Source organism: Lontra canadensis, unplaced genomic scaffold, assembly GCF_010015895.1.
Source record: "Lontra canadensis isolate GAN:19392208 unplaced genomic scaffold, GSC_riverotter_1.0 scaffold15, whole genome shotgun sequence".
NCBI lineage: Eukaryota > Metazoa > Chordata > Mammalia > Carnivora > Mustelidae > Lontra > Lontra canadensis.
Window position 1 is genome coordinate 512,538 of NW_022631009.1, and position 22,062 is coordinate 534,599.

General features: G+C 50.2%; 1 protein-coding gene across 2 annotated transcripts in view; it reads right to left on the minus strand.

Moving 5' to 3' along the window:
• Positions 1-22,062, minus strand: part of ZHX2 (zinc fingers and homeoboxes 2) — a 153,548-nt gene that overhangs the window by 119,139 nt on the left and 12,347 nt on the right. Inside the window, exon 1 of one of the 2 annotated variants that reach the window (XM_032858406.1) lies at positions 606-1,023. The exons of the other annotated variant lie outside the window; for it this stretch is intronic. The gene's annotated coding sequence lies outside the window, so the exon portion shown is untranslated. Of the gene's footprint in view, positions 1-605; positions 1,024-22,062 lie in introns of those variants that run through there. 2 annotated transcript variants of the gene reach the window in all.

Here is a 22,062-nt window from a genome sequence, read left to right on the forward strand (position 1 = left end):
GCCATAGGCTCGCCTCGAAGGGAATGGAGGCCGCCTGGCCAGTCAGGAGGGAGAGGCCCAGTCTGTTCCTCCAGGGCCTGCACGAGGGGCCACAGACGGCCCCGGCAGCCTGGTCTCCCCTTGCTTCCCCCCAGCGAGGGGTGGTCAGGGACAGGGGAGAAAGCAATAAGGATCCCCAAGGTCCCAGCCTGACGGAATTGGAGAGCAGCCGGCTTTCCCCCCAGGGCTTGAATAAGAATGGCGAGGAAAAAATGTATTCTTGCTACGAAACATGAGGTCACCCCTTCTTTTTTGCCAAGTGGTTTTCAATTGTTTCCATCGAGATGTGACTGAGGTCCATGGCAGCCCTGCCAGCCCCTGAGGGCTCCGAAATTTATGGACGCCCTTGGATGGGCAGATGGGCGGGGAAGCCCTGGGAGGGTGGGCAAGCCAAGGCAAGGGAGCGGGGCTTTGCCAAGCAGGTATTTTCTGCAGGCTCTCAGCTTTGATTAGCATATGTTCAGGACACAGAGAGAGAAAGGTGTCTAGCCTCCCATGGGCATGGGGACATAAACGCCCCACTACCCTCTGGAAGCCAAGCACTGAAGCAAGAGGAAGGGTCTTACCGGTCGGGTGGTCACCCCAGGCATTTCTCATCTCTGTCCCTTCTTTGGGGATGTCTGTCAGGCCAGGCTGGGGCCACACTTGGGTGGTGGCCGGGGCGGGGGTGCTGCGGAGCAGGGGGCCTGGAAACCCCCTCCCCTCCACGTTCATGTGGGAGATTTTACTTCCATTTCTTGGACACTGTTTCCAAAACCTCCTCAGGAATCGGCTGCAGTGGACACAGCTGTGTCAAATCTAGTTCAAGTCCTTTCTCTAAATAGCCTTCCGTGGCCATCTGGATATCTCTTCCTTCGGATGGAGAGCATCTGGTATTATTATGAATTGTTATTTTTAATATTTGTAATAATAGCTGGGCTTTATTGAGGGCCTACTATGCCAACCACGTAACGAATAGCATCTGAGTTAATCCCCATAAGCCCGAGAGATGGGTGTTCTTTCACACAGGAGGAGAGTGGGGTGCAGAGAGGTTAGGCAGCGTGTTCATGCAGACACGCTGGGTAAGGAGCAGACCCTGAGTCTGCCCAACTCCTCACCTCCCGCCTCTCTGCTACACGTACCGGCTCCTACGTCATCTTTGTTACTCTCTATCCTTGCAGGTGGAGGCCATGTCCTAAGATATTGCTGCTTCTCTTCTCCCCCGAACATCTGGAATAAACGACTCGTGGAAAATCTTCACTCATGAGGCGGTTCTTCGGCCAAGGGCACCGCTCACCTGCAAGCTCTTTTCAGCCTTGGATGGATCCCGGATTCCCTTTGGACTCTGTGGCCTCTGCAGCCCTCCCTGTAGGGCCAGGATCCCTTATCTGTGGAGGCCCCAGCTGTCCCTACCGTCACTTGCTTGCCTGTGACAAATATGGGGCTGGCACTTTAGCAGAGAAAAGCAGCAGCAGGAGTTGATCAATTCCTAAGCAACAAAGATCCTGTTTTCATGCAAACGTCCTCGGCATTAAAACAAAAACAAATTCTTCCCAGGGCGAGTCCTGGATGCCAAGTCTCGAAGCAAGACACATTTTTAAGCAGGGTTTCGCGCCTGCGTGAGAGACTAACAGGGGATGGGAGGAGAGCTGTGTGCCAACTGCCAAGTGTTACGAGGCAATGCAGGACCTTAAGGTGGAATGGCAACCAGTGCCTTGAGTTCTGAACAGGTAGGGACCACTGAGGGCTTCCTGGAGGAGGGAGCTATTCTGACTAGACGCAGGGGTCTCCTAACAGATGGTGTTGGCCTGATTCTGCAGGACCTGGGTGCCCACCAACACCAGCCCTGCTAGAACATTGCCAGGGTCACTGAGCTTGCCCAACAGTTAAGGAAACATCCAGAGGGCATCTGGCCTCCAGCTGGCTCCAGCAGTTTTGTCCTTTAGCATCATGAGGGTTCAAAGGCAACACATCAGTTAACAGATTAAGGGCAGGCCACATGATTCATTTTTGGTAAATAACCAGCAATAGCAGGATTGCAGCATTTGAGGGCTGAGATCCCGGGGTACCACCCCCTTTACTGCTGAGGCCTGGCCCAGGGCTCATGGTCTAGCCAAGACTCCAAGATCAAACCTCTTTTCTCCTGCTCCCTGAAACCTTCTATGCAGCCTTCTAGTCTCACACCGAGGAGGTGTTCCCTGGCTTTAGCACGTGCCCAGAAGCACCCAGTGGGCTCAGGACCAGGAGACACAGAGAACGTAGCCCCGGGCTATAGCCTTCTCAAGCTCGCCTGAGCGCAGTTCCAGGGTAAGAGGAGCTCCTTCCAGAGGCATTTCTCTTCCCAGCACCCACCACGGTAGCAGTGACCGAGCAGGTAAAAGTCCGGTACTGGGCACGGTAAGTGGGCAAGTCTAGCAGGAGAAAAGGGCCCATAAAGGAGCTTGTGACAAGAATCAGCTAAATAGAGTGGAAAGAACATGGGCTTTGTGTACAAAAGATGTGGGTTGGCATCCAACACTGTCACTGTGTCAGGGACTGGGAGTGCTCCCCAGTATCCATGTTCTTCTTTTCCTGCCAGGCATGTGGCTGGACTCCATTTCCCAGGCATCCCTGCAGTAAGGCATGGTCACATGACCGCATGCTGGCCAGTGGACTGCAAGCAGAAGTGCCCTGGGCCAATTCCAGGTCTGGCCCCAAAAAACATCCCAGAAAAACCTCCCACTTGTGGTTCTTTCTCTACCAACTGAATGGGGAGCACTTCTAGGAGTGCAAGGAGAGAGAGCCACGGAGGGAAGGAGCCTGGGTCCCTGAATCACTGTGTGGAAGGCGGTCTGCCAAACAGATACACTGTATTGTGTTCTCAGGAAATGAACCCTCAAGTGTTAAGCTATTAAAATTTGGGAATTGTTATAGCTATTAGCCCAACCTGACTAATACAGCCTCTTGCTGGCCATGTGACTTTGGGTAAATTTCTTAACCTCCTGAAGCTTCAATTTCCTCATTTGTAAAGTGAGAATTTTAAAAAAGCCTTCCTGAGAATGACAGAGCTAACATTTATAAAGATCCTACAACTAAAGGCGCATTACGACTTTTGTGAGCCCTAGACATTTTTGCCTTTGTGGGCCCCTCCAGCATTAAAAAAAGCAAAAACAAAACAAAACAAGAAAAACCCACCAAAAAGAAAAAAAACACACAAAAAAGCCCCCCCAAAAATACAGAAAAAATTAGGTTTTACTATTGCATTGGTATAAAGAAGCATATAATCTAGGCCAGAAAAAATCATTATGCTTATGATTGCTTATTATTATTTTTTTAAAGATGTTATTTATTTATTTGACAGAGATCACAATTAGGCAGAGAGGCAGGCAGAAAGAGAGGAAAAAGCAGGCTCCCCACTGAGCAGAGAGCCCGACGAGGGGCTTGATCCCAGGACCCTGGGATCATGACCTGAGCCGAAGGCAGAGGCTTTAACCCACTGAGCCACCCAGGCGCCCCTGTTCATTATTTTTATATTTGATTTTATATTCATTATTTTTAAAAAGATTTTATTTAATTGACAGAGAGAAACACAGTGAGAGAGGCAACACAGGCAGGGGCAGTGGGAAGAGAAGGCTTCCCGCGTAGCAGGGAGCCCGATGTGGGGCTTGATCCCAGGACGCTGGGATCATGACTCCAGCCAAAGGCAGACGCTTAACGACTGAGCCACCCAGGCACCCCTATATTCATTCTCATTATATTCACTTTTTTTCTTTTGATTTTAAGGAAAATTAAAACCAAACATTTTCTAGGGCCCTAAAAGTATTGTGAGCTGTAGGCACTCTGCCTGTGTACCTACCAGAGAAGCCGACCCTGCTTACGATCATGCCTGGCCCATGGCGCACACAATAAATCAAAACTACTATGGATTAAAAAAATAATAATAATAGGAAGATGGAAGCATGAAATAGCAACAAAAGGTTATGAAACCCCTTTCACAGATTTCATTTCCTTCAACCCTCACACCCATTGTATGAGATGGTTTTTCACTTATATTTTCCAATGAAAAAGGTTAGACTCAAGGAGATGGGAGGGTTGTGCTCAAGACGGGTAAGAACTTTGTGCAGGATGCCTTCTATCAGGCACAACGCTAGACACCTGTCTTACTTTATCACTTTTAATTTTCTCAACACTATGATGAGATAGGGCTTCTTTTTTTATCCCCATTGTATGACTGAAAAAAAAAAAAAAAAGATACTGATGTAAGGACAAGTGGCTGAGCCGAGAACTGAAACCACTTCTGGTGCCAAATTCAATGCTCACTCTACCACCTCGCCTTTCTATCTATCAATAGCTCTGTCATGAGAATTGATAAATGGCAGTGTCTGCGGAGGGTGTCAGACACCCCAACACCTTCTTTCACAGAGCAGAGAAGAACCTATTCAGGGCTCAAATCCAAACACCGCACGCCAGATTAGACTGTGCCTTCTCATTCTCCACCCAAATGTACTCCTTAGAAGGTCTAATTATAGTGACTTCTATTTTCTTGTAAATAATCACATCTGTCATAACTGATTTCACTGATCCAAGGCTCCAAGTTGGCAGTCTTGGAGGCCTGAGCCAATGTGTCAATTATGCCAAGGAGTCTGTAAGCAAAAGTTGCGTGCAATGGAAAAGAGAGGAAAAAAAAAAAAAAACGTGAGTCACAGGCATATAGATGCTGGGGACCAATATGTGCTTTTTCACAACAGTAATATCAACACAAACTCCTCAACGTGGCCAATGGGTGTCAATCCATCGGCAACCTAATTTGGTACAACAGACCCAGCAAGCCAGATCCTGGGGAAAAAACACCCATCTTTTTTAGTGGAAACCTGGTCCTAGAAACCGGTGTCTCCCAACAGCTTTTGAGTTTAAGTAAATACCCAGGAATTTGCCACAGCTTCTTTATGCTTGTTTTCAGCGGGAAAAAAGATGGGTTGAAGGGCTTACATCTAGAATAATAATAATATAATAAATAAATAAAATAATAAATAATAGAATAAATAGAATAATAATAATAAAAGACGGTTGAAGGGCTCACATCTAGAATACAGAGGTATCCCCTTTGTGAAAGTGTGCGTTAGGCCATTTGGCATTCTGGAATGACCTACGTTAGTACCTGGTTTTGCTAATGGAAAGAAATGCATTTTGTTTTTATGGAAAAAAAGGCAAAAAGCAAAGATGGCATTCAGTGCTGGTTTTGCCACGGTGGTCAGAGAGGCAGCCAGAGCCCGAGGAGGGAGAGGGGCCACACCCAGCTCCTTCCCCGGGAACCTACGTTCAGTCCCTGATGCCACCAGAGCTCTGACGTGTGTCTGTGAGCATCTGTGCTCTCGACTTAGTTTGTGCATCTGTGAGCAAGATGTGTCCTAAGATACCTGAAAAGTCTGAGAGAGGTGATTTTGGGGGTCTGGGAGTGCTAAAAAATTTCCCATAGAAGTTAACGGTAATCACTTCTCTGCTTTACGCCATTTCAGCTTACTCACGAAAGGTCTCATAGGAACGCCCTGCTCTGGGATAGCAGGGGAAACCCGCAGTCTTAGTGGCTACAAATACAGTTAATCAACTGAGTATGGCCGCTCCGCCAGCATACAGTGGCAGCTAGAACTTTGGGTACGGACTTGGACGTGGACTTGGGTACAAGTCTTTCTCCACTCACCACTGGTGTGACTAAACAAATCATGTAACCTTCCCCCCATTCATCTCAGCTTCCTCATCTATAAAATGGTGACAGCCCAGAACCCTCGTGGGACTGGTTGACGCAATGACTGAGGGTGACAGCCTGCTGGAAAGTGTCAGCGTCACAGAGATGCTCATCGTCATTATTATGAGATCAGCATATACTGAGATCGGTTTTCTACCCACGGGGATGGCTTCTTTCTCTCCTAACAGAACTCCGAGCACAGGCAATCATGATTTCAGTCACAGAGGGGATGAGAGATTGGAGCTACTTGGGACTTCTTTCACAGGCAGGTGAATTATTTCAGAGCCAGCTAATTCCCCCGTGTCTGATGGGGAAGCTTCAAGAAAGGAGCATCTTTCAGGTAAGAATGTGGGAAAGTGAAAGGTGGCTCTCATCCACTCCCCAGCTGCCCACGGGAAATGGACACAGGCTTTTGGCGACCCATATCCTGCAGCTGGTGAAACCTCCTTTGGGTCTGGTCCATCTGGGTGAACAGAGCGGCTAAAAGCACAGACTCTGAAGCCGGACTGCCTGAACTCTGAGTCTAGCTCAGCTCTTCACTTGGCGCTGTGACCGTGAGCAATTTATCTTTCTGTGCCTCAGTTCCTCAACTATAACATGAGGGTAAGAACAGTACTTTTCCCTCAGGGTGATCGTGAGGAATAAATGAATGAATACATAGCAGAAGTTCACAATAGGACTGTACCTAGGAAGCAATCAGCACATACCAGAATTTACTAGAATGGCTACAATGGTCATATTACAGCCAATGGACTTTGACTCATCTGGTGTTTATTCTCTCTCTCTCTCTTTTTTAAAGATTTATTTATTTATTTGAGGTGGGGAGCGACATAGGGGGAGGGAGAGAGAGAATCTCAAGCAGATCCCCCACTGAGCGTGGAGCCTTCGCTACCCTGAGATCATGACCAGCTGAACTCAAGAGTCAGATGCCTACGCAGCTGAGCCACCCAGGCGCCCCTCCTCCAGTCTTTATTAACATGCGTGCTTCCCAGCTTTTCCATGCCAAACCCCTTAACAGAAAGAAGATTCTGATCTACATCTGCATCTGCCAGAGAGACTCAGAGTCCCCTCCTTCAAAGGAAGTTAATTTCTGGGGCAGAAATGTGGGAGAAAGGGCTGTGGGCTGAGAATCAGTGGGCCCAAGTCCTAGCCCAGTGCCATTTTGCCCACTCTGTGGCCTTCAGCAAGTCACTCCTCTGGGTAATAATTTTCTCAGTTGTAAAATACAGAGAGTTTGGTTGTGAACCTCAGTTCATTCATCTATAAAAAGGGATAATAGGAAGAACTATCACATCACACCCCATCATGTGCTGTGAAGCAAACAATGCATCCCACACAAAGACAGACAAGGGTCCTGAGTGGGGCCTAGGCCATCCATGCCCGTGCCTCCTGGCCCATGACCCTCCCTTCACTTCTGTTCTACACGTCAGTCTCCTGGCTTTTCTCCCACCCCTCAGGCACGCTCCTGCCACAGGGCCTTTGCCCCAGCTTTGTCCCTCTGCCTAGAATGCTCTTTCCTCAAGTAGCCCCATGGCTCACTCCCTCACCATTTTCAAATACTGGATTACTGTTTTTTCCACAGCAACTATCACTTTCTAGCGCAGTACCTGAATTTCTTACTTATGACGATTATCACTTATTGTCTGTCTCCTCCCAGGCCGAGTTCCATAAGGGCAGGTAAGTTCCATAAGGACAGGATTCTCTTTTGGTTCTGTTTCCCGAGAGCCTAGAAGACCGCCTGGCACATTACAGGTGATCAGTAAATACTGCAGATTCACTGAATGAGTGGATGGATGGATGGATGGACGGATGGACGGATGGACGGATGAAGAATAGAGTACTCTGTACACCGAGAAGGTGCTTACTGAATTTTGGGCAGCCTTCCTAAATGTGAAAGGGGGATTCTTACTCCTGACTTGTCTTCCTTCCATGAGGCGGGATCCTCACCCCGACACCTGGACAGTTTCCACCCTCCTCGCCCATGCTGCCCTGTAAGAAGAGTAAAGCATCTGGTTGCCAGATGCGTCACTGGTCCATTTCTTGACTCAGTGAGGCTAAGCTGCAAACACCACAGCTGTAGTCGGCCTGTTCTGGCTTCCCCGTCAGACAGCAGCAACGGCCTGAGTTAAGTGTGTCTGCTCCACAAGCTCGCAGCTCCCTCGTTGGGTTCTTTATGGTGTGGAGCACAGGACGGGGAGTGCTAGAGAGACCTTCTAGCCAACAGATGGTTGGAAGTCATGCTCACTAGCCTGGTTCTGTGGGGAACAGAGTCGATGTTCTGATCTCCACCTGTCTGACTCTCGCGTCTCTCTTGATGGGTCCTGAACCCGGTCAGGTAACAGGGTTGGGCCATTTCTGACCCCTAAAACTCCAACCCAATTTTCCAAATTTAAACAAGTGAAGTTAATGTTGCCTGATTCCAGACTGCCTATAATCCTAGTTACTCTCTTTGGACTTACTAGTTTGTGGGTGTCCCACACAGCAGATAACACTCCAAACTGAGCACAATTCTGCAATGAGGCTTGTGTCCCCGAAGAGACGCTATTCCCAGCGCCGCACTCCGGACACACTCTGCTACCAAGGCTGTTCAAGGCTCTCTATCCATCCGTCTCCCCATTGCCGGCACCCCCCACCCCCACCCCCACCCCCGACATGGACCTGCAGTCCCTAGAGCCTTTCCCACCCAGGATCTGGGTGCCTCAGGCCTCTGTGTCTCGCTCACGTGGAACTTGATGCTGTTCTAGGAGTCACTAGATAGAGCCCATTCTTCCTGAGATCTTGCGGGAGGCTGTGCCCCTCAGCCAACAGACTCACCATGGCTCCCAGCTTCATGTTCTCCCTGACCACAGCGAAATGCAAGTGACCAGGGGCTGAAGGTCTGCAAGGTGTCAGGCACGGTACGACCAGGTTTTCTCCTTGCCTTGTCCCTCCAACAAGCCAATGAGGCAGGGGTTTAATCCTCAGAACAAAACTGGGGAGTCAGGCATTAGCATTCCCCATTTTACAGATGAGAAAACTAAGGTTTCGAGAGGGGAAGGGTCTTCATGTATCATCGCAGCTCATAAGAACACTGGATGGCTTCTAGGACTAGCACTTAGGTTGGAATAGGAGTGTGAGCCCAGAGACCCAGGCTCGCCACCAGGAACCTCAGTCCGGACAATTTTACTCCGATCTGTCGATGCCCTTTGGCGCGGAGCCATTTAACCTGCATTTATCTGGCGGCGTCATTCGACATTTTTCCATCATGTTCTCCGGGAGCTCACGAGTGACTTTCTCAAACAGCCTGATGAAAACCAGAGAGGCTTGACTTGCTGTGTTTTCCTCATCTACCAGCCTCAAAACCATTTCTGAAAAAACAAAGCACATCTGGTTCAGTCTGATCTTGGTGAGCCCATGACTGCTTCTACTGACCACCAGTCTTCCCTCTCACAGCCCTGGTCAAACAGCCTTAGACACAGTCCGGGGAACCTGGAGATTTAAAACACCTAAGACCATCACTAGCTAGTTCAGGGGCCAGGCAAGACCTTTAGTGAAGCCCTGCCTGCCAGGAGTTGGGGGCAGGGGCTTGGCATAAGGATAAGGAAGCAAGTCGATTCATCTGGCAAGAAGAGATCTGCCCGAACCACACCTGTTCCCCTTGCCCACTGTAATTCTGGAGCGCTCCGCTGCTCTTAGCAGAAACTGCAAGCCCGGACCGCCTTCCTGGAGCATTCAGGAACTAGTGACAGCAAGTCATCCAGGGACCCAGAAATGAACAGCCTGCATTTATTAAACTCTTACTATTTGCCAAGCACTGGGCACGGTACTGGGTTTACATGATCTTGTAAAATGCCTTAAAACTATTTTTAGCAAAGAAGTAAATGCTCATAATTAAGACATGAAATACTACAGAGGCTCATCATGAAAACCACCTGCTTGTGATAAAAACTAATTCCCACCAACATACCCCTCCTAGGCTACCTTTTCTAGCCCTGGTTCTTTTGGTGGTCACTTCTTGAAGTATGGGATTTCCCATCATCTGCAAAAATCTTGGCTGATATAGATAGAATGACTGCCTCTCTTTACAGATGAAGAAACGGGAGCGTCCTGTGGCCTCAGGTCACACAGCTGGAAAAAGGTGGAGTGTGGATTCAAACCCGGGTCTGCTTCACTCCTGGTCCTGCTCTTAAACTTTACACTCCACAGCCAACCTGTCTGGGGCTTCGTAAAGGATGTGGCTCAGGTCACATCAGGCACATAGGCCCACAAGGGCTTCTGAGATCACCTGTTGTCCAAAATCATTCACAGAGGACATAACCAAGAAACACCACAGGATTACACCTAAGTGAGCTTTCTTTGTCCCTGGGAGGTTTGTTTCCAGCACTTCTTTCTAGATTCTTTGGGTTTTTTTCCTCTTCCAGCCACTTCAGCCATCTCTGTACCCTCTGATACCATTGCCAACGTGACTTCCAAGGGTAGGTCTCTGAGGCCCACAGCCTCTCGCAGCTTCCTCACTCTCATCCTGGAAGACGCTACAAAGAGCATTATCCTCATCTCTGCTAGGATGTTGCAAAAAAGACCAGTCCCTTCCAGATCCAGGTTTTCTAAAGAAAAGCTTTTCCTTTATTTCGTGGTTATAGCTAGAGCTTGAGAGGATGGGCGCTGTGCAAAATATAACATTGCCAACTTTGTTAATAACAGCTCCTTGTTAGGAGCTCCCACCCAGACTGGCCAGGTTCAAGTCTTTGTGCCCTCGCTGGCTTTGATGCTCTGGCAAGCTACTCCCTGTGCTGTAACTGGGAATTCAGCTGTAGATCGGGAAGGAGTGTGTTGAGGATGACGGATTAGGAACGACGAATTGTGTGCGTTAATCTGTGTGCTCTGAACTCTGCTGACCAGGCCCACTGCTTTACACGTGCTTTTATTATCTATCAGAACCCCGTTCTAGCCCCTGCAGTTTACCCGAGGCGTCCCTGTACATTGTACATGGTCCTTGCATCTGAAAGGAGTCAGGGCAGACATGATTAGTCATCTTTTCCAAGTATTCAAAGGTATAATTATTAGCCCCGTTTTGCAGAGGAGTAAGTAGACTGAAAAAACCGTAAGTGAGTTGCCCAAGGCGACAGGATGGTTCAGAGCCAGAAGCAGTCCCTAAGACCCGTTCAGACTCTCCTGCCAACAAGGCTGGGTGACTGTGGACAAGTCACTATCCCTCTCGGAATCTCACTTGTCAATTAAGAGGGCCTTATGTGACGGAGAGACAATAACACCGCAGTTAAGAGATGCAGATCTGAGTCAGACTCTGGACTTGAATTAGGGGTCTTCCAGTTGTCACCTGGGGGACTTCGGGCAAATTACTTAGTTTCCCGGTGCCTCAGTTTCCTCATCTCCAAAATGGGGCTATGAACAGAACCCACCCTAGAAGGCAGTTATGGGCACTGAATGAGTAAACCTGTGTTACCGTCTTGGGTTGGGACAAGATGTGAATTGCACAGCCAATGTCAGATATTACTGAGCCTTCCATGGCCAGCCCAGCCTCCTCCACCCTGGTCTGCGCCAAGCCCTGTGTGGTCCATACCGTGAGCTCTCTCTTGACTGTGGGGTACCGCCCCCCGCCCCCCGCAGGACATCACCTGTCGCGTCCAGGTTGGGTGGTCTCAGACAGGAGTGCTAAACTCTCCCTCTAAATTCACAAGCCTCTAAATTCACAATGCCTAACATTTCAATCCGAATGGAAAACCAGATTTTTCTATCTGCACCTATAACCTTGACGACGGTGTTTTGTTTTCCTTCCCATGCAGTCTGGAAATCCTAAATAAATGTCAGAAAGAACTCACCGAGTCAACAAATATGTAATAGTATTAAAACTCTTAGGAGTGAACCATCTCTTACATTACCAGAAGCTTAAAGGGATGATAGTTTCAATTTCGTTACTCAGTAAAGATGCCCCTTTAGGGCCTAGGTAATACGGCTACAATTCATGGTTCATCAGCCAGTGTTTCATCCAGTCAGTTGGGACATATCTGTGCCCGCCCACCCCCCAGCCTTGCCCCATACTCTGGTGGTCCAGCCACAGGGAGCACAGGGACAGCAGAAGCCACAGAAACTCCCACTTGCCAACTGCCTTCTGGGCTGCACTGCCTCCCCTCACCCCACAGAACCCCTCTCCACCCTTCTCGACTCTGCTCTGTGGCCCCTGTGGGCCATTTCAGCATGTGTCCTCCCCCCAGAGCTCCCAGGTGCGTTCTACCAGTGGGAGGAACCCGCACAGAGCAGAGAGTCAAAGGACAGTAAGGTCTCACCCCCAACTTTGGGACCCAGACCAAATGAATCTTTCTGTGCCTCAGCTTTCCCATCTGCCAAATGGGACAAACAGGAATACCTCTGCGCCCATAAATGCAGCTTAAATGATTTAGAACAGTGACTGGCCGTCGTAGGCACACAATGAATGTTGGTTCTTACCTCCTATTATCACATACGACAGCCTCTCTTTAAGCTCCAGTGGCCACCCCCCCTTGCCCCTTCATGCCTGGGTTGGGGGGGGTGGGGGTGTAGGCCCTTCAGCTGCTGCTCGCCCACGGTTTTCCCATTTCTTACTGACTCTGCTTACCCCATGCCCAGCCACCTGGAGACGGTCCCCTTTTTAACTCCCCTCACTACTCCATCTCCTGCTGGGACTCTTACTTGGATACCTGTATCTACTGTGTTCTTCGCAATTTTCCTAAGTTTCTCTAATGTTTACAACACCCCTGTGAGGGAAGCATTATTGTGCCCATTTCTCAGGATAGGAAAACTGAGGCTTAAAGTCTGACCCAAGCCCCACAATTAGGAATCTGTGAAGCTGAGCTGCTTCAGGTCTAGCTTTCATACCCAGGCTGAGTCTGATGCCCACTGGAAAGGACACAGGCATCCATGGGTTTCCCAAAGTGTACAGATAAGATGTGATGATGATCTCATGTGTCGACTGCTCTGACAGGAAGAAGAATAGCGACCTTGACGACAGCCAAGGGCACCTGGATTGGTGTGTTAGTCAGGGATGGCTTCCTGGAAGAGGTGATATTAACCTGATTCATTCATGGTGGGGAGCTATTCTGGGAACAAGGAAGAGGCGCTGGAATGTGTAAAGGTCCAGAGGGAGAAGAGAAAGAGACAAAGCTTTTTCAGGAGCTGTAAGCAGTTTAACACTCCAGCAGCAGAGAGCTCCAGGCGGAGATAATGACGAGAGGGGGCTGGGTCCTGCCACAGAGCGCCATGAGTGCTGAGCTCAGGAGCTGGGGCCTGCATGCTTTCTTGCTGGTGGGTGTCTGCAGAGGGGAGGTTTATGCAAAGAGCACTCTGGTCCCCTGTCTGTGACTGCCAGCTCCTTTAGGGCAGAATGCCTACTTCGGACCTTCGAACCCAGCTTGGAGCTCCGTATACAACAGGTGCTCAAAAATGAGACTGACAACTAAAAACACAAGAACGATAGCTGGGAGGCGCTCCTCTGGGTGGGAGCAGATGCTGTCGTGGCTGGCCAGGCGTCCCCTTGCCTTTCCTCCCTCGGGGCCCTTCGGCCTCGCTTCTAACTGCCGACACCTGAGTTTTCTTGCTTGGGGACTCTCTCTGGTTTCCGGGCCTGCTTTGCCTCTGGAGTGGCAGCCCTCAGGTGCAGGGCGATGACAGCCCCCTACGGAGCAGCCCAGAGTGGGGACTGCTGGGTGCTGGTGAGTCCCGTGCCTGCCTCCCCCCTCAGGTAGGATGGGCTGAGGGCCCTGCAGCCTCCAACAGGCCCACGTACTCCAGTACCTCACTTGAACGTGCTCTCTGCACATAGGGAACCCAGGATCCCGGGCTCTAGTTTTGGCTCCCGATGCGGCAGCAGATGCTGGAAGGAACCTGGGCCTTCGAGGGAGCCACATCTGGGTTTGAGTCCCGACGGGGCCACAGGTAGGGAGGTAACCCCTCTCGGAAGTCATGTGGCCTCCCAGTACCTCAGTCTGCTCGGCTACCGTGATAGTCAAATGTCAACATGTACGGGCACCACCTCACTAAGAGAAACAAGGTGCCTTTCTACTGTCTTTTGAGGAATTCCTTAGTCTACATTCTAGCTGCTTTCTACACACCACCAGTCTAGCAGTGATCTCATTCTACGGGCGACCTCGAGTTTTGCATATTTGCCTCCTAGGAGACTGGAGGCGCCGAGAAGACGGGGTCAAGTTTTACTCCGCCTGGCATCCCCTCCCGTCTGGCACCGCCCTTGGCACCCAGCAGGCATTCAATGAGTGTTTGTTGAATGAATGCCTGACAGCAATGAAAGAACAAAGAACACCGACTGGGGAAGATGGGTTCTCGGAGCCTTTGCTCATTCACGGTATCTCAGTGCCAAGTCCTACTACATGCCAGGCATCCCCCTCGGTGCTTACAGCTGCGGTCAAGGCCACCGGGCTCTTCCCTCTCGAGGTGAGTGTTAGAGGGAGAGAGCAGCGATTTCCGACCCCCCCCAGCTGCCCAGCAACTAACCCCCACCTCCCCACCCAGGGAAGCTTTTATAGAGTCTCTCCCAAGATTCCCACCAAATTACCCGGGGTGGGGCCTGGCTGGGGATTTTTTTTAAGCTGCTCAGGTGAGTATAACGAGCTGCTGGGCATCAAGAGAGGAAACAAGGTCAGAGAGTGACGAGGCCTGAAGACAGTTGTGAAGAAAACAGAATGGAGAGCGTGGTTCAGGCTCATGGTTGGCAGAGGGGGCGGGCACTGTCCCTCCACCCTCCCCCACCACCCCGCCGGAAACCTCTGGCAGCATCTGGAGGCACTCTGGGTGTTCCCAACTGGAGGGAAGGTGCATCGGTCCAGCGGAGGAGGACCGGGGATGCTGCTGCACCCTCCCGGGGCACAAGACAGCCCCCACGACCAAGAACAAGCTGGCCCCAACGTTCGACAGTGCCGAGAGCGAGCGGTGGGGGTCTCGAGGGGCTGGGAGCGGACACCCCTCTGGGGAAGGCCTCCGGTGGACGGAGCAGTAGAGCTGAGACGCGAGTCCCCGGAGACGTGAGGAGGAGTGACTGTGAGGTGGGCCCGGAGCCACCATCCCAGCCTTGAATAGAAAGACGCCAGATGGTGAAACCACCGAGTCTGGCTCACACCACCTACCAACCTAAGAGCCCTCGCACTCCTGCTCCCGCCGTCATCCTGGGGTTGTCTGCTGGGGCGGGGCGGGGGGGCAGGGAGAGGGAAATCCGCTTCTGCTTGGCCGCTTTCACTTTTCAGTCCCCAGCCTCCTTCTGGGCTCAGAACCGGAAAGGGGGGAAGGAGAGGGGGCTCGGCCAGGCTCCCCGCGCAGCCGTCCCCAGCACCACCTGTGGGCCCACTTCCTCCTCTCCTAGAGCTTCTCCCGCTGCCACCCCCTGGTCTCCGAGAGCGCTAGCTGCGGGGGAAGGGAGCCTTCTTTGGAGACATCCTGCCAGCTTCCCCCAGCCCTGGGAGAAGTGATTTCCCAAGAGAAACAGGGATCCACAGAGCCGTAAATAAACACGGCATTCCAGAGGAGGCGGGCTGGGAGGGCGGCCGGCCAGCTCTGCCCCGCTCACGGAGATGGCCCATTAACTTTTCCAGCCAGGCTCCGGGACCTGAGAACCTGCCAGTCCTCTCTCCAGCCACCGCCTCCCCCCCTGCCCCCCCAGTCCGCCCCCTCCAGCCGCCCCTTCTCGATGCTTCCCTGTAAATCAGTTGCAGAGCCGCTGCCTTGGGAGTTTGGACTATCGGCAGCTGCGTGGAGCAGACTGCTTGCTCAACACCACGTGGGTTTTCCAAGGAAACGTCACCGTAGTTCCATGGGCAATTTCACTGGAAAGTCGAGTTCTTTCGTACAAGGCTTCCAGAAAGGTCTGAGTCAACAGGCCGCTCTGAGGGAGCCAGGGTGGCCGTGGGCCTCTGACAGGCAGCCCTACCTGCAGGAATCTTGCCAGCCTGGAGTGTGGACAGAGAAGAACCTACGGACTTCGGAGAGGGAAAGTGACTCCAAGGCTGTAAGGCCACCCCCACTTTACAAGCAGGGAAACTGAGGCTCCAGAGGGAATGGATGACCTGCTCTTAAGTCAGCGGGTAGTCGGTGGTTGCGCTGGGTGCGCCCAGGCCTCCTGACCCGCCTCTGGGCCTGGAATTTCTTTCAGGCCACATACTCATTCCAGAGCAGTGGAGAAGTTCCACGTCGACCCATCTGAACAGAAAGGCAACCACTGCCCGGAGCTGATAGCTATTCTCCTCCAAATGTGCATTTGGGGGGTGGGAGGACACAACCAATATCTCCGCTTCCTTAAATTTCTCAAGTTCTCTTCTGAAAGGAAAGTATCCCCCTGTGTTCCCAGAGTCCCCAGATGTAAGCTCCCTGTCACAATGCTGCCCGTGAGGAAAGATGTCAAGTCCTAACCTATGAAACTCACTTCACAAAAAAAGGGGTATTAGGGGAAATTTGTAGGAGTATGTGTACTCGAGTAATTATTTTATTAAAAATGATACTTTGCCCTGTATCCCCCTGAGAATGTTGTGATAGGTGCCCCCAATGAAAGAGGTAATTAGCAACAAATAGAGCCTCTCTGCAAACCCAGGGTTAAGAATTTTCTCACGGGCTGTTATTTTAAACAAACACTACACAGTATGGTCTCCTCATTCATTGAAAGCCTTGATCTGCAGAGCTGAGTCTCTCTAACTCGGAACTTACGACACAAACCGTTAGTTCAATGGGTATTTTCTGCTATTAAAGTTGTACACAATACAAAGGATTCAAAAACATGAAACTTTTTAGCTGTAATGAGTGTGTGCACGAGCACCTGTGGACACATGAGAGAACCTGCAGGTTTTTCTTCTGCTTTCGGAAGTCCTTCCGGCAAGCCTCTCACCTGGTTTTCACCTGGGGGAAGGAAACCTAGGTTCTTTGTTCATTTGCTCTGCAGTTTCATGTGATTTCCATCCTCTGTCCCTCCCAGCCTGCCTCCCCACCCGCCGCTGCTCTCTCCTCCCTTGGGAGATGACCTGGCTCAGGAGGGACCACCAGCTTTGCTCCTGACCAAGGCAAGCCTCTGCTGGTCACCTGCACTCGGGGTTACACACACAGCACACGGGGCCAAGATGTTTCATTCGTTGCCAGAACAAATGGCCCGTGTGCCCAATCTCCAACAGCTTGTGTCCCGGATCTGGGTCATGGGGGGCTGCCTGCTTCACAGATTCCACAAATATTTACTGAGCAACTACTCTGCACGACGGGTGGCCGCCGCAGCTTGGGGCTCTGCTGTGCTGTCCAGCACCCCTCCCAGAAGGCGCTGTAGGCCTGCCACCAGCTTCCCTGCAGGGTGCCTGGCAGAGCAGAAAAGCTAGGGGCCCATGTGAACCCAGGAGGGGGAGGAGGGCAGGATAGGAGGGAGCCGGGATGAGGCATAATGATGGCCGGTGTCTTCCGCGGTCAAGTTCATCTGACCTGCAAGACACATGGATTCCAGCTGTTCCAGATGAGTGAGAGGAGTCAAAAGCATTTTGTTCTTCTCATCAGTAAATTCAAATGCCTGTTATTCATGCAAACCAGAGGCTGGTAGGCGGCAGGAGGACAGGACTCCTCCAGAATCCCAGAATGAGGGTGCCCACACCCCGAGATCCATCCCGGACACCTACACAGAAAGCTGCTCACAATCAGGGAGATGGAACCCTGCAGGTTCCCTCATTGGATTACCAGCATCATGAAAACCAAGTCCTACCCTCCCAGGAGATAACCAAGTCACACTATTACTTTCTGGGGGCCCAAATGCCACACTTTAAACCCTGAGCGAAAAAATGTGAAGTTCTCCAAAACCATTTCATAGACATACTTCTCTGTGTGTATCTCCCCCTGCCACCACTTCCTGACCCTGGAAGTCTAAAATGATTAGTTTTGGCAGAGAACTTCATATAAAAATTGAATACTGAGGGGCGTCTGGGTGGCTCAGTGGGTTAAGCCTCTGCCTTCGGCTCAGGTCATGATCTCGGGGTCCTGGGATCGAGCCCCTCATCAGGCTCTCTGCTCAGCAGGGAGCCTGCTTCCCCCCCCGCCTCTGCCTGCTGCTCTGTATACTTGTGATCTCTCTCTCTCTCTGTGTCAAATAAATAAATAAAATCTTTAAAAAAAATTGAATACTGAACATAAAAGCAAGAAAATCTCACACACACACACACACACACACACACACACACACACAGTGAAGCACAAGGAAAAAGCACAGGGTTCTAGCCCAGGTTCCACTGCTAATAATCTGATGTTGTACATGTATGTGTCCTTTACCTTCTCTGTGATGAAGGGAAGAATGGGGGCTCCCTTAACCACACCTCAAGTCTGGGGTGAGGCGGGAGATGAGGCTGTCAGCTTTCCCGCCCTGGGCACTAGGTTAGTGAAAACGCCTAAGATCAAAGGTGTCAAGTGCCTATGAGAGGCAATACACTGTATCCTTAACATTCACGAATGGAAGTGCAGAAGAGAGAGGAACACTTTTTGTATCATTGGTAAAATCTGTTATTCTGGGGGAAGCTTTGATATTGAAACATTTTAAAGAAGAAGGGCCTTGAGCATTTCACATCCTAGAGCCTTGGTTACCTCTACTAAAAACCTCAGAGAGGGCGCGTGGGGGGCTCAGTTGGTTAAAGCAACTGCCTTCAGCTTGGGTCTCATGATCCCAGGGTCCTGGGATCAAGTCCCTCATCAGGCTCCCCCTGCTCTATGGTTCTCTATGCTTCTCCCTTTCCCTCTTCCTGCTACTCCCCATGCTTGTGCTCTCTCTCTGTCAAATAAATAAATATAACTTAAAAAAAAAAAGACAAAACCTCAGAGGGTCGGACTAAGTAATCTCAAATATTGGCTTTATTATTGGTTGGCTGACTGAGACACAAACTAGTGCACAGTCGGTAACCAGCAGAGGCTGGGCTGGTTAATCGAAGGACCGACTGGTTGAAGAGGGTCCAACTTTCTAAGCAGAGCCCAGGAGCCACATGCCATGTCTTTGAAGCCAAAACTCAAACACACATGATCTGGAGGTTATCTTTCAAGGACATATTTTTTTTTTTTTAATCTAAAAAGTTCCATAGAGGAATATATCAAACCCAGATTGAAAGTAGTATCTCATTCACCACTGTAGAATCCCTAGTATTTAGCAAGGCGTCTGATGCAAAGTAGGGGCCTATTTCCTGTACGGATAGACAAAGTGGCCAGCTTCCAGAACACTTTCCGCACACCTTGGAAAGGAGAGGCATGCCTGCATACCCCCAAAGCATTCAACAACTCACGTGAATAGCACTGCTACTTAATCCTTGGCCTTTCCTGCATCCCTCGACATACTCCCAACCTCACAAATTGAGTGCTGGGTTGAGAATCAGCCAGAGCTGCCTGTGAAGTTGGGCTTCAGAGCCATGTCACCTCCCAGAGCCTCTGATGCTTCTTGTTTGTTACATGCAGATCAGCAGGCCTCTCTCAGGAGGAGAGTGAGAGTCAGGACACCCTCGGGAAGTGGGGTGGAGCACATAAATGAATCCACATAGAGCTGAGACTCTGCCTGGTACATTGCAAGCTTGACATAAACGCTGGGTCTCCGAGTTACACTTGCATTGGCATCTTGGGTGCTTGGGGGTACGTATGGGCTCGTTCAAGTTCAATTTCTTTAGGCCACACTGGACATTCAATGTCAAACCAAACTGTAATGGTCTTCCATGAAATACAGGAAAGGTAAATATGTTGCAAACATTTCTTATCTTTAATGTTTGTGGGGGGCCTTCTGAGCATCAGGACCCCTCCTCCACAACCCACTGGGCGGGACAATTGAGCACTGTCCTTAGAAGCCAAAATGGCGCTGGACTAAGTGTTAGGAAGCTGTGTTCCACTCTGGGCTTTGCCACCGATCTTCTTTACTCCCCGATACTTGGCAAGGCTGAGAAGAACAATGACTTGCTGAAGTATCACAGCCCCAACCCTGGCCTCACGGGATAGAAATAACTCACCAAACATTCACATACCACCCGCTACCCCGTGGTTTTCCAGCATCCTACAGTTAGACAGGGTCCTGTGAGGAGAGGTGATACCTTTAAAGAGTGTGTAGGGGACCCTTTAATTTTCTTCTCCTATGCTCCAGCAGCCTGAAAGCCAATGTTTCAAATGATGTAGATCCGGGCCACCTGGATCCCTAAGTCCCAGCTTGGAAAAGAGCTACTTTGACGAGCTGCTGACCTTCAGCACGCTTCCCAAGGGCAAGAGATAAGCCTTGCTCTCTTACGGCAGTGGGATCCGGGGGTTTCCTTGTCATGGCATCATTGGTTAGCCTAACTTGACTGTTCCTGTATCTTTATTCTGCACCATTCCAGAGGGTTCATGCAGGTTTGTCCCTGAATGGCCAGTCCTTCCGCACCAGACTGAAATCTCAGGGAGACAATTTTCCCATTGCATAAGATGGCCCAGCAAGATTGCTGAGATATACTAACTGTGGCCATCTCTCTCGTGACAGGTATTTTTTCCTTCCCTCCCCAGAGTGGGGGCAAAATTGGTGACAAAACTGTAAGAGGACACGTATCTTGGGAATGAGAAGTTATATGAGCACCAAGAAGCACCTTGTAAGGGAAAGGAAGAAGATGCTCCAGTAGTAAGGCTACCTTGCAGCTTTTCCATAAGCAAAATCTTAAACTCTAGAAGGAAATATACAACTAGTGTCCCTGGTATCCCATCTGCTCAGGAATTTAACACAGATTTTTTGTTATTGTTGTTTTGGCAATCTCTACACCCAACATGGGGCTCAGACCCATGACCCTGAGATCAAGAGTTGCACAATCTTCCAACAGAACCAGCCAGGCATCCCCACACAGACTCTTAATACTCTTTACCTAACACTCCAGCATCGTGGTATGGCAAGTCCCTGGGGCCCAATGTCACTGAGACCCGGCTCAAAATCCCAGCTCCACCATTTCCTGTATAACTCAGCCAAGTTAATTTCTTGACGCTTCAATTTCCTCATCCGTAATATAGGTATAAAAAGTCTACCAAGTGGGGTTGTTGGGAGAATTAAATAATTTAAAACAACGTAGAGTACACAATATGCTTGGTTCAGTGGTTGGCATGTAGCGGGCATTCAATTACTTTGTTTCCTTCCTCTCTATTACCTTGACAGTAGAGTCTGGTCTCAAGTTTAGACTTGGGTAATAAAATAAAATAAAATAAAGTAAAAAATAGCATACTATTGGAAGTAGTAGAAAGACCGTGCACCACGACCCGTGAAATTGCTGTAGGTGTCATATGGGAAGGTGAAGACCGTGTTCCCAAGAGGATACAGAGGGGACGGACAAGTCAGATGGAAGAAGTGGGCCCAGGCCGCACACAGAGGCCAGAAGTCCAGACGAGGCAGTGGGAAGGAGCCAGTGAGGCAGGGAGTTTGGCAGAGTTTGGCCAAAGATCCTGAATCTGGGACAAAACCAGCTTCCTCCACTGCTTCCTGTTACAAAATGGTCCAGTGACTGTCCTAGACCCACCACCGGGGGCAGCAGTGAGCAGCAGCGCATTCTGCTAACTCGAGCTGACCCAGAGCACAGGCTCCCACACAGGCTCTGGTGAAAAGGTCCTTTACTCATCCTTGTAACAGTCCAATCACACGAGACACATTCATTTTGAATCTACTAAATGGGTGAGCCTCGAGCCGGTGCTGCGAACATGGAGACAAACAGGAAACCCTCCCTTGGGGTGGTGGGGTGGCTCACAGTTTTTCAAGGAGACAGACATACAGACGGACAAAAATCAACATGCTAAGGTCTCTAAGGGGTTATTTCTATGGCACACTTGCTTCTCGGACGAGGGAGCAAGTTCTCCCTCTAGCAGGAATGAGTAGGTCTTGCTGAGTTTGGGGAGGAGTCTTTCTGGGGGAAAGGAAAAGGAGAGAGGATGGCACATGAGTTTAGGGGCCAGTCTTGTAGGGCTGGAGTGCGGGGCACAGGGCAAGGGGCCCACTGGTTATAGCAGAACGTGCCTGGTGGGCAGAGCTCAGCTCTTAGACACCTGCCATGTGCAAGTCAGGGATTTGTGAACTTGATCCTATGGGCTAGAAATGACTAAGGGGAGGTCCTCATTAAAATGGATAGAAAAGCACATTGGAAAAAAAAATGGATTTTGGACACCTTTAGACTGGGTTTAGGCTTTTCACTTTGACCCATTTCTCATCACTTGCCACCACCTTCTATACCCCTTCACTCTCGTATACGACCTGCAAAGCCCCTGAAAGCATTTGGGCTTGTGACTCCTGGACAACCCTAGACACTGGGAGGTTTTTAGAAGGATAATGAAACATGATCAGGTTGGGTGTTTTAGAACCACACATTTCT